Here is a 9,107-nt window from a genome sequence, read left to right on the forward strand (position 1 = left end):
TAATTAAAAAAAAAAAAGAAAATGTGGTACATATACACAATGGAATACTATGCAGCCATAAAAAAGGACGAGTTTATGTCCTTTCTGGGGACATGGATGTAGCTGGAAATCATCAGTCTCAGCAAACTGAGGAATAGAAAACCAAACACCACATGTTCTCACTCATAAGTGGGAGTTGAACAATGAGAACACATGGATCCAGGGAGGAGAACATCACACACCAGGGCCTGTCAGGGGGTGGGGGAGGGATAGCATTAGGAGAAATACCTAATGTAGATGATGGGTTGATGGGTGCTGCAAACCACCATGGCACGTGTATACCTATGTAACAAACCTGTACATTCTGCAACATATATCCCAGAATTTCAAGTTTAATAAAAAAATTAAAAAATAAAAAAGATCTAAATTTATCTTGTGATTCAGTTCTAATATGCTATGTATTTGATCTCATACTCTTTTTTGAGAACAAGGAAGACTATAAAAAAGATTCCATTTACTTGCTCTCAGTCGTAGAAAATGGACTTAGAGTTTCAAAAGATAAATTACAATTTTTCCTGAATAGTTTATCGAATAGGGCACAAGAGGGGAAAAACTGTTAGACTGAAGGCTATTCAAACATGCCCTAGATCTCTTACAAACTACAATAGAAAGGATCTGTAGGTTTAAGTGGATATTGCAGACGATGGGTTCTAAATTTTTCTGCGATTGCAAAACCTTTTTACGAATAAATCCTCAGGAACAGACTTCTGCTCTGAAAGTCCAAATGGGAGCAGGACTTCTGGAACCTAAAGGTTTTTCAATTGCCTCCTTGTCTAGGTATCTCTAACTAAAACAACAACAACAAACAAAAAACATTTCATCTATTTGCATATGAGTGATTGGGACAAGCCCTTTGGGTTTTAACTGTATCATCAGTAGACCCAGGGGCAAAGGTTCATCCTCCTTGTGTGAGGACCACAGCTGCTACTGCAAACTTGGTGATGTTTCTGCTGAACTGGTTTTGGCTCCCTACTTGACCTCAGGGTTCCTCACACAGTACAGACATTACTGAGGACAAACAGCACTTTTCAGCCATCTGATTAACCTCTTACGAGATGCTATTACTCCCTGCCTCTCACATGGGTTGTTCACTGCAACAAAACCTAAACCCTGTCACTCTCCTGCCCTACAAGAAGATGGGGAGCTGCACCTCAGGATTATCTTTTCTTAATTAGGGAACCCTCGGTACAACAATCAGATTTAACAGAGACTCATATTGAGAACCACGACCTCATAATCTTTGTTATGGATCATACCTCAAAATGTTAGTAGTGGAAGGTATCCGAGTCACAAGGCACCAAAGTATGTTAATAGTGGCAAATAGGTAATGGTGTGCGGCAACCTCAGTTCTTGCCTCCTCAGAAGAAAGAATTTGACTTCCGGGCTTAAGGCAGGAGAGACTGAGGAAAGTTTTAAAGCAGGATAGAACATTTATTTAAAAACCTTAGAACAGGAATGAAAGGAAGGAAAGTACACTTGGAAGAGAGCCAAGTGGGCAACTTGAAAGACAAGTGCACAGTTTGACCTTTTTGACTTAGGGTTTCATATGTTGGCATACTTCCGGGTCTTGTATCACTTCTCCCAACTCCTTAGATCTTATTGGGAAGCTGCGAATCACCAGTTTCAGGTATTTTCTATCTATTAGGAGACTGTCTTTCCCTAGTGCCAGCTGGGATCAATTATTTCCTTAGAGAGACAGTTAACACTGCCTGACCATCACTGGATGGTCACCTGACACTACTGGAGTATGTGTTGGGTGGCGGGGAGCTCTTTTATGCCCTGCTCATACCTGACTAGCTACTTACTAACTGAAATCTGGAGGTTATCGAGCAAGACATTCCATCACTAATCCAAGCTCTCCTTTAGAATACAGTCCTCTGTCTGAGGAAAAGTCATCCCAGGTGGCAGAATTTATTGCACCTACTAGAGTTTGTCAATTAGCCAAAGACCAGAGAATAGACTTATATACAGACAGCAGGGTTACTCTAGAGTAGTACATGAATTTCGGATGCTTTGGAAACAAAGACGGTCTCTCACCTCCCTGGAACTTCCATCAAAAGTGGACAGCAAGTTAAGATACATTTAGTTGCATTCCTACTTCCTAGAGAGGTGGCTGTTATCAAATTGAAGCCCAGGTAAAAAGATAGTATGGAAGTTAAAGGCAATGTAGCAGCAGGTCATCATGCCGCTGGGCAAGTGGCTTTAGTCAAGGTTATGATCCTCTCTAAACCTTCCAAGGATACATTTCTGATCAAGGGATTCAAAATGGCCATTATAAAATTGCAACACAACAAACATCAAAAACAGTGATATTTTACAAGAAGCATATCTGAAATAAAGTGACATAGGAAAGTTGGAAGTAAAGGGATGGAAATGCACACATGAGGCAAGTAATAACAAGAAAGCCAATTGCTATATGATGAAGCAGAATAGAAGGCAAAAAATAAATAAAATAGACTTTATAAGGATTAAAGAAAAACTGACTTTACTCATGGAGAGCCCTACCTTGTTTCAGGATGTAGGATAATCTGCTGGAGTGTTTTTCTCAATGTCTGCTCCCCCGTTGGCTTTGGATATACTGGCTTGGCACGGGGTCTTGCCTTTGCCCTGCTCCCCAAAGAAAATCCACTTCTTATGCTTCTCCTATCTTATTCCACTGTTATTTTTTCTTAACACTTGGTGCAAAGCAGGGCGATGTTTTCTGATCTTCTGGTTGAGCCTCAGTCGTGGACAATCCCTGAGCACCTGTCTCAAGGGGGTGTGGTCTTACCCTCCTGCAGACTTGTGCTGGGCTTGGTACTGTTCCTGCCTTTCTCTCAGGTATAGAAAATGTTTTCCTTTTCTCTGTGCCCAGCTGCAGTGAATTGCTTCCAGCTTCTTAAGGCTACAGTTTTTATTGTGCTTCCTTCTGAAGACGAACGCTTTTATTTGAAAGGGGTGATGGGTCTCCGTGAAGTTTCAGCAGGAGCTAAAGCTAAAGTAAGCTGAACACCTGAGGGAAATTACACCTGTAAGAGTTTGCAAACCTCTGTTTCTGTGGCTCCCAAGAAATTAACACTCTTATAGCCCATATCCAGACTTCACGAATTCCTTAAAAGTTTATATATGAACCTTCTTATGCACTTACATGGTGTTTGGTATTCTGCATCAGATAGGCAGCTGTCCTGGTGCTGTTTCTCTCTGTAGGCACCTGTTTCTCCAGGACCAATGCTGAAATTTACTGAGTCTTGTGCTCCCAGCAGACAGCAATAGTTAAGAAGTTCTCCGATTATTTGGTGTTTCAGGAAAGGACATCACAAAGAACCACCCTTCCCAATATGACTCAGCTAAAACTTGCTGTCCACTCTTTGTCATGACTGGCATAAGACTTTTGTGTTTACCTGAGACAAGGTTAAACACAGATCTTTTTTTTCCCCTTTTGCTTGAACCTGTTGATAAGCCAGACATAGATCCTTTCCCTTTCACCCCTAGCCTTAGGAACGAGTAGCTAAAGTTAGAACCGTTTGTTTCTCTGAAACCTAGTAGACATAGAAATAAACATCTCTAGTTCAGCAACATGACTGAGACTTCCCCTAATTGCAAAATGATACCATCTGTAAATCACCCCAGCTGTAACTTATCTACTTCTCCTTAAAAAGTCCAGGATGAAAGCACATTGCTGAGATACTCTGATCTTTGAATCCAAGGTGTTCTTCTATTACAATAGTCTAAATATAATCATCTCCTTAATTGTCTTGTGCATTTTGTCTTCAACACTAGATTTCAGGTTAGTTATTTACCCTGTGACCTCAGTTCTCTGAAAGTTCAAGAAAAGTTGCTTATTTGCATTTTTTAAGCTTTTTTCATGCTGTAAGTGTGGGAACAATACTGCTTTCTACTCTTTGTATCTCTGAGATGAAACTGAGTCTTGATTCTCTTATTTACCACTTCCAGAATGAAGAAGGTGTTCCCTAGTAACTTGCAAAGGTGACCAATCAAGTGGTTTTTTTTGTTTGTTTGTTTTGGCAGTACTATTATGAACTAATGGATTTTAACATTTTAAGGTTTTCAATCTGTTGCAGTTATTCTTTTTAAAATCATTATTGCCCCAGCTTTGGACAGTGGGAGTCCCTTTAAATTGGTCTTTTAAATCTTTGACACAAGTCAAGTAGTCTTTGATAGCTTCTTTGCTTTCTGCATAACAGGATGTTCTAGTCTCATTCTATGTATTTCCCACACTAGATCTAGCATCAGCCATTTCTCTAGGAAGCCTTTGTTCATTTTACTAGGAAATGGTATTTAAAGACTATAATCTGGCCTCTAGTAGTATTTTAACTTTTTGTTTGTTTGAGATAGAGTCTAGCTCTGTCACCAAGGCTGGAGTGTAGTGGCGCAATCTCAGCTCACCACCACCTCTGCCTCCCAGATTCAAGCGATTCTCCTGCCTTAGCCTCCCAAGTATCTGGGATTACAGCCATGATACCCAGCAAATTTTTGTATTTTTAGTAGAGATGGGGTTTCACCATGTTGGTCAGGCTGGTCTTGAAATCCTGACCTCAAGTGATCCACTTGCCTCAGCCTCCCAAAATGCTGGGATTACAGGCATGAGCCACCACGCTGGCCCCATTTTAACTCTTTATATGAATAATAATTCATGTATTTTCCTAAAAATATGGAAATTATATTACTCATAGTATTGTATTAATTAAATGAGTTAAAGTATATAATCAAGACTTACTAAGGGCTAGATTTTTCATTTGTTTAAAAAATATTTTTTGAGCACATGCTTTGAGTTAGACATGTTCTAGGCTCTGGGGATAGATGCAGAGGGTGGGGAAGGAGAAAGAAGTCAAAATCTTTGCCCACATGACATTTATATTTTAGTGAAGGGAGGAAAATCATACAGAAATAATAAAATAAACAGTATATCAGGCAATATGTGCTATGAAGAAAACTAAAGCAATGAAGGGGCTAAGGGAGTGCTATTGCTATTTTTAGCAATATGTATGTATATATAACATATATATCTATCATATATATGATATATATCATATATAACATATATATCTATCATATATATGATATATATCATATATAATATATATATCTATCATATATATGATATATATCATATAATATATGATATCTATCATATATATATATGATAGATATCATATATAATATATATATGATATATATCATATATATAATATATATGATATCTATCATATATAATATAACATATATATCTATCATATATATGATATATATCATATATCACATATATATCTATCATATATGTGATATATATCATATATATAATATGCAGGCCTTACACAATGACTTATTTATAATCTATTTAAATAAGGAGGCCTCATAGAACAATAAAAATAGATTTTTTGCTTCCATAAATCAGATTTACCTTCCCAACTGTATTGCCTGGTGTTATATATATATATATATCATATATATATCACATATATATCATATATATATCATATATATCACATATATATCATATATAACATGTATATATCATATATATCTATCATATCTATCATATATATCTATCATATCTATCATATATATCATATATATCTATCATATATATATATCATATCTATCATATATAACATATATATGATATACATAATATATATGATATATATAATATATATGATATACATATATATGATATATATGTATAATATATATATATAATATATATGATATACATATATATCATATATGATATATATGATATATATGATAGATATATATGATATATATGATAGATATATAGGTTATATATGATAGATATGATAGATATATATGATAGATATGATAGATATGATAGATATATATGATAGATATGATAGATATATATGATATATACATGTTATATATGATATATATGTGATATATATGATATATATGATATATATGTGATATATATGTGATATATATGATATATATATATATAACACCAGGCAATACAGTTGGGAAGGTAAATCTAATTTATGGAAGCAAAAAATCTATTTTGATTGTTCTATGAGGCCTCCTTATTTAAATAGATTATAAATAAGTCATTGTGTAAGGCCTGCATATTATCCTCCTCCTGAACCACATCCAGGTGTCCATTTCTTCAATGAACTCGGTTCATGGTAATATCTCATTTCTCCAATGAACTCAGTTCGTGGTAATATCCAAAGATATTACCACGAACTGAGTTCATTGGAGAAATGGACAACTGCATTTTGTTGGTGTCTGGAGACAAGGCCCATGTGTGCCCTGCTCCCATGCTGGCAGATACACGAGGCACACAGCATATCAACGATCCTCCTCTGGATGTGTGATAGTACATATAAAATTCTATTATGCTCCCTCCTTCCCAATAAAGGTGAAGTGGCCAATAGAAAGATCCATCCTTTTAAGAGGTAATAATCCCTCAGCTCTGCCTCCTCATTCCCACTGATGGGTCCTTAGAGACCCTCCAGCTCCTCTTGAAAACACTTTGAAAGGGACTATTGCACCTAAGTACAGGAAGTTTTTATTTTAATGTCTATTGACATATCACCAAAGAACCAAATAAAAACATTTTATTTGGTGATATTTTCTTAAGGCAACAACTATTTGTGAAAAACATTGAGGTGCCAGGGATGAATGACAGCCCCAACCATATTTCCAATGTATCCGCATAAGAAATAGGAACATTGCTGCCTGAATGCTATAAAGTATTTTTATGGAGCTCTAAATTCTGTTGGTGTATAGTAAACCAGGCACTAGAGACAAATTTCCAAGATTGCATATATATCAATATAATAGACAACCCAATCTATTTCTAGGGTAATTGTTGTATATATCTTAAAGATACATTTTTATTAAAAATGAGATTTATTCTATATAAACAGCATTACAAAGTGACTGCCCAATGGTATGGCATCAACTTTTTTAGAGTATTATTCAGAGTTGGTACTGTAGATTAGTGTCTTCAGCATGCTGTTGCTTTGGGTACCAGGTCACCCTAAAATCCCCAAAGTCTTGACTATTAGATTGTTAAATCTTTTTTAAAAATATCCTTAGATGCTTTTTAAAATGGTAGAGACACATAAAGCCTGCACTAATGATGTTCTAGGTTTAATCCTCTGCGTGACTTATTTGCCATGGCAAAACATGGCTCATATACTGAGAAACCAGAATCCATGGGTGACATTTCAGTCTCTGAAATGTGTGAAGCATGTGCCTGTTATTGCCAACATGTATTCTTCTGCCCACTAGACTGTGGATTTCTCAAAGTTTGTGCTGTATCTTATTTATCTCTTTGTCCCTAATACCTGACTGGCACACCATAGTAGGGACATACCCAGAGCCTGGCATACAACATAGTAGGGATCAAGAAGTAAATTGAATAAACGAATATTGGTTTCATTCATTTGAGCTCTTATTAAACTTCCTTCTTATAAATTCCACCCTTTTAAAGCATTTCCTGCTTCAAAGGATTTGAATTCTGGGTCTTACACCAGAGTCTCTGGATAGCTGAGGCAAAAACATGGAAGCTTGCTCAGGAGGGGCACCCACATTTCACCCTGCAGACTGGAGAGTTTAAAGCATTTAGACTGGTTATCTGAATCTCCTCTGCACAAACCATGGTCTTTCTGACCACCAAGACTTTGACCATGCTATTATCTCCACTAACATGCCCTTTCCGTCTATCCTCCAGGAAGCTTTCTCAGGTAGCATTTATCTTATAGATAAATTGTTGAGAGGCTGGAGTCAGATAAGAACACGCTAGCAGATGCTTGGCACAGTAAACTTGAATTTCCTTCTCACTGCCACAGACTCTGCTCCTTTTGCAACCTGAGGCACAGCATCTTGGCCTCGCAGTTCAGCTCATGGGTAAATACTGTTGCATATTGACCAGGAATTGTCTCTTCCATGTCTCTCTGGTCTCCCCAACTAGGTCCTTAGAAGGTCATGCTTTATTTGTCCCTTATGCATTAGCCAGCATTCTCCAGGGAGACAGAACTAATAAGATATGTGTACATATAAAAGGGAGTTTACTGGGAGAATTGGTCCACATGATTACAAGATGAAGCCCCAGGATGGGCCATCTGCAAGCTGGGAAAAGCAAGAAGCCAGTAGCATGGCTTAAAGTCCAAAATCCTCAAAACCATGGAAGCTGACAGTGCAGCATCAGTCTGAGGCCTAAGGCACAAGAGCCCCCAGGAGGCTGCTGGTGTAAGACCTAGAGTCCAAAGGCCAACTGACCTTGAATCTGATGTCCAACAGCAAGAGGAGAGAAAGCCCGGAGACTCTGCAAGCAACCCTATTGCCCTTTTTCTGTCTGCTTTATTCTTGTACTGGCAGCTGATTGGATAGTGCCCACCCACAATGAGGGTGAGTCTTCCTCTCCCAGTCCACTGACTCAAACGTCAATCTCCTCTGGTAACAACGTTTCTGGGTATATACACAGACACATCCAGAAACCATACTTTACTAGCCATCTGGCCATTTCTCAATTCAGTCAAGTTGATACCTAATATTAACCATCACACCTTGCATTCATTCTAACATCTAGAACATAGTAAGACACCTGGGAGATAGTCAATAAAAGTTATCCAGCCAGCTTTCTCCTCCCCTGGGCTCTCTTCTCTCCTTTTTTTGTGGTGCATTGTTTTTGTGAGGGATGTATTTTTGTTCTCACCTCATTGCCTTGCTTACTTCCTGACTCTGTCTCTCTTGGCCACAGCAAACTGGACCAAGGGTAGAACATTCACCCATGTTCATTATACATCTCCTAGGGATGTATAAATAAGAGATAACCCAGAAGTCTCTGGATAGCTGAGGCAAAATCATGGAAGCTTGCCCAAGTGGGGCACCCACATTTCACCCTGCAGACTGGAGAGTCATAGCTGTTGTTACCCAATTTGCCAGTCTGTATCTTTTAATTGGGGTATTTAGCCCATTTACATTTAAGGTTAATATTGTTATGTATGATTTGATCCTGTCATTATGATGCTAGCTGATTATTTTGCCCGTTAGTTGATACAGTTTATTCATAGTGTCAATGGTCTTTACAATTTGGTATG

Source organism: Nomascus leucogenys, chromosome 2 (genome assembly GCF_006542625.1).
Source record: "Nomascus leucogenys isolate Asia chromosome 2, Asia_NLE_v1, whole genome shotgun sequence".
Taxonomy (NCBI): Eukaryota; Metazoa; Chordata; class Mammalia; order Primates; family Hylobatidae; genus Nomascus; species Nomascus leucogenys.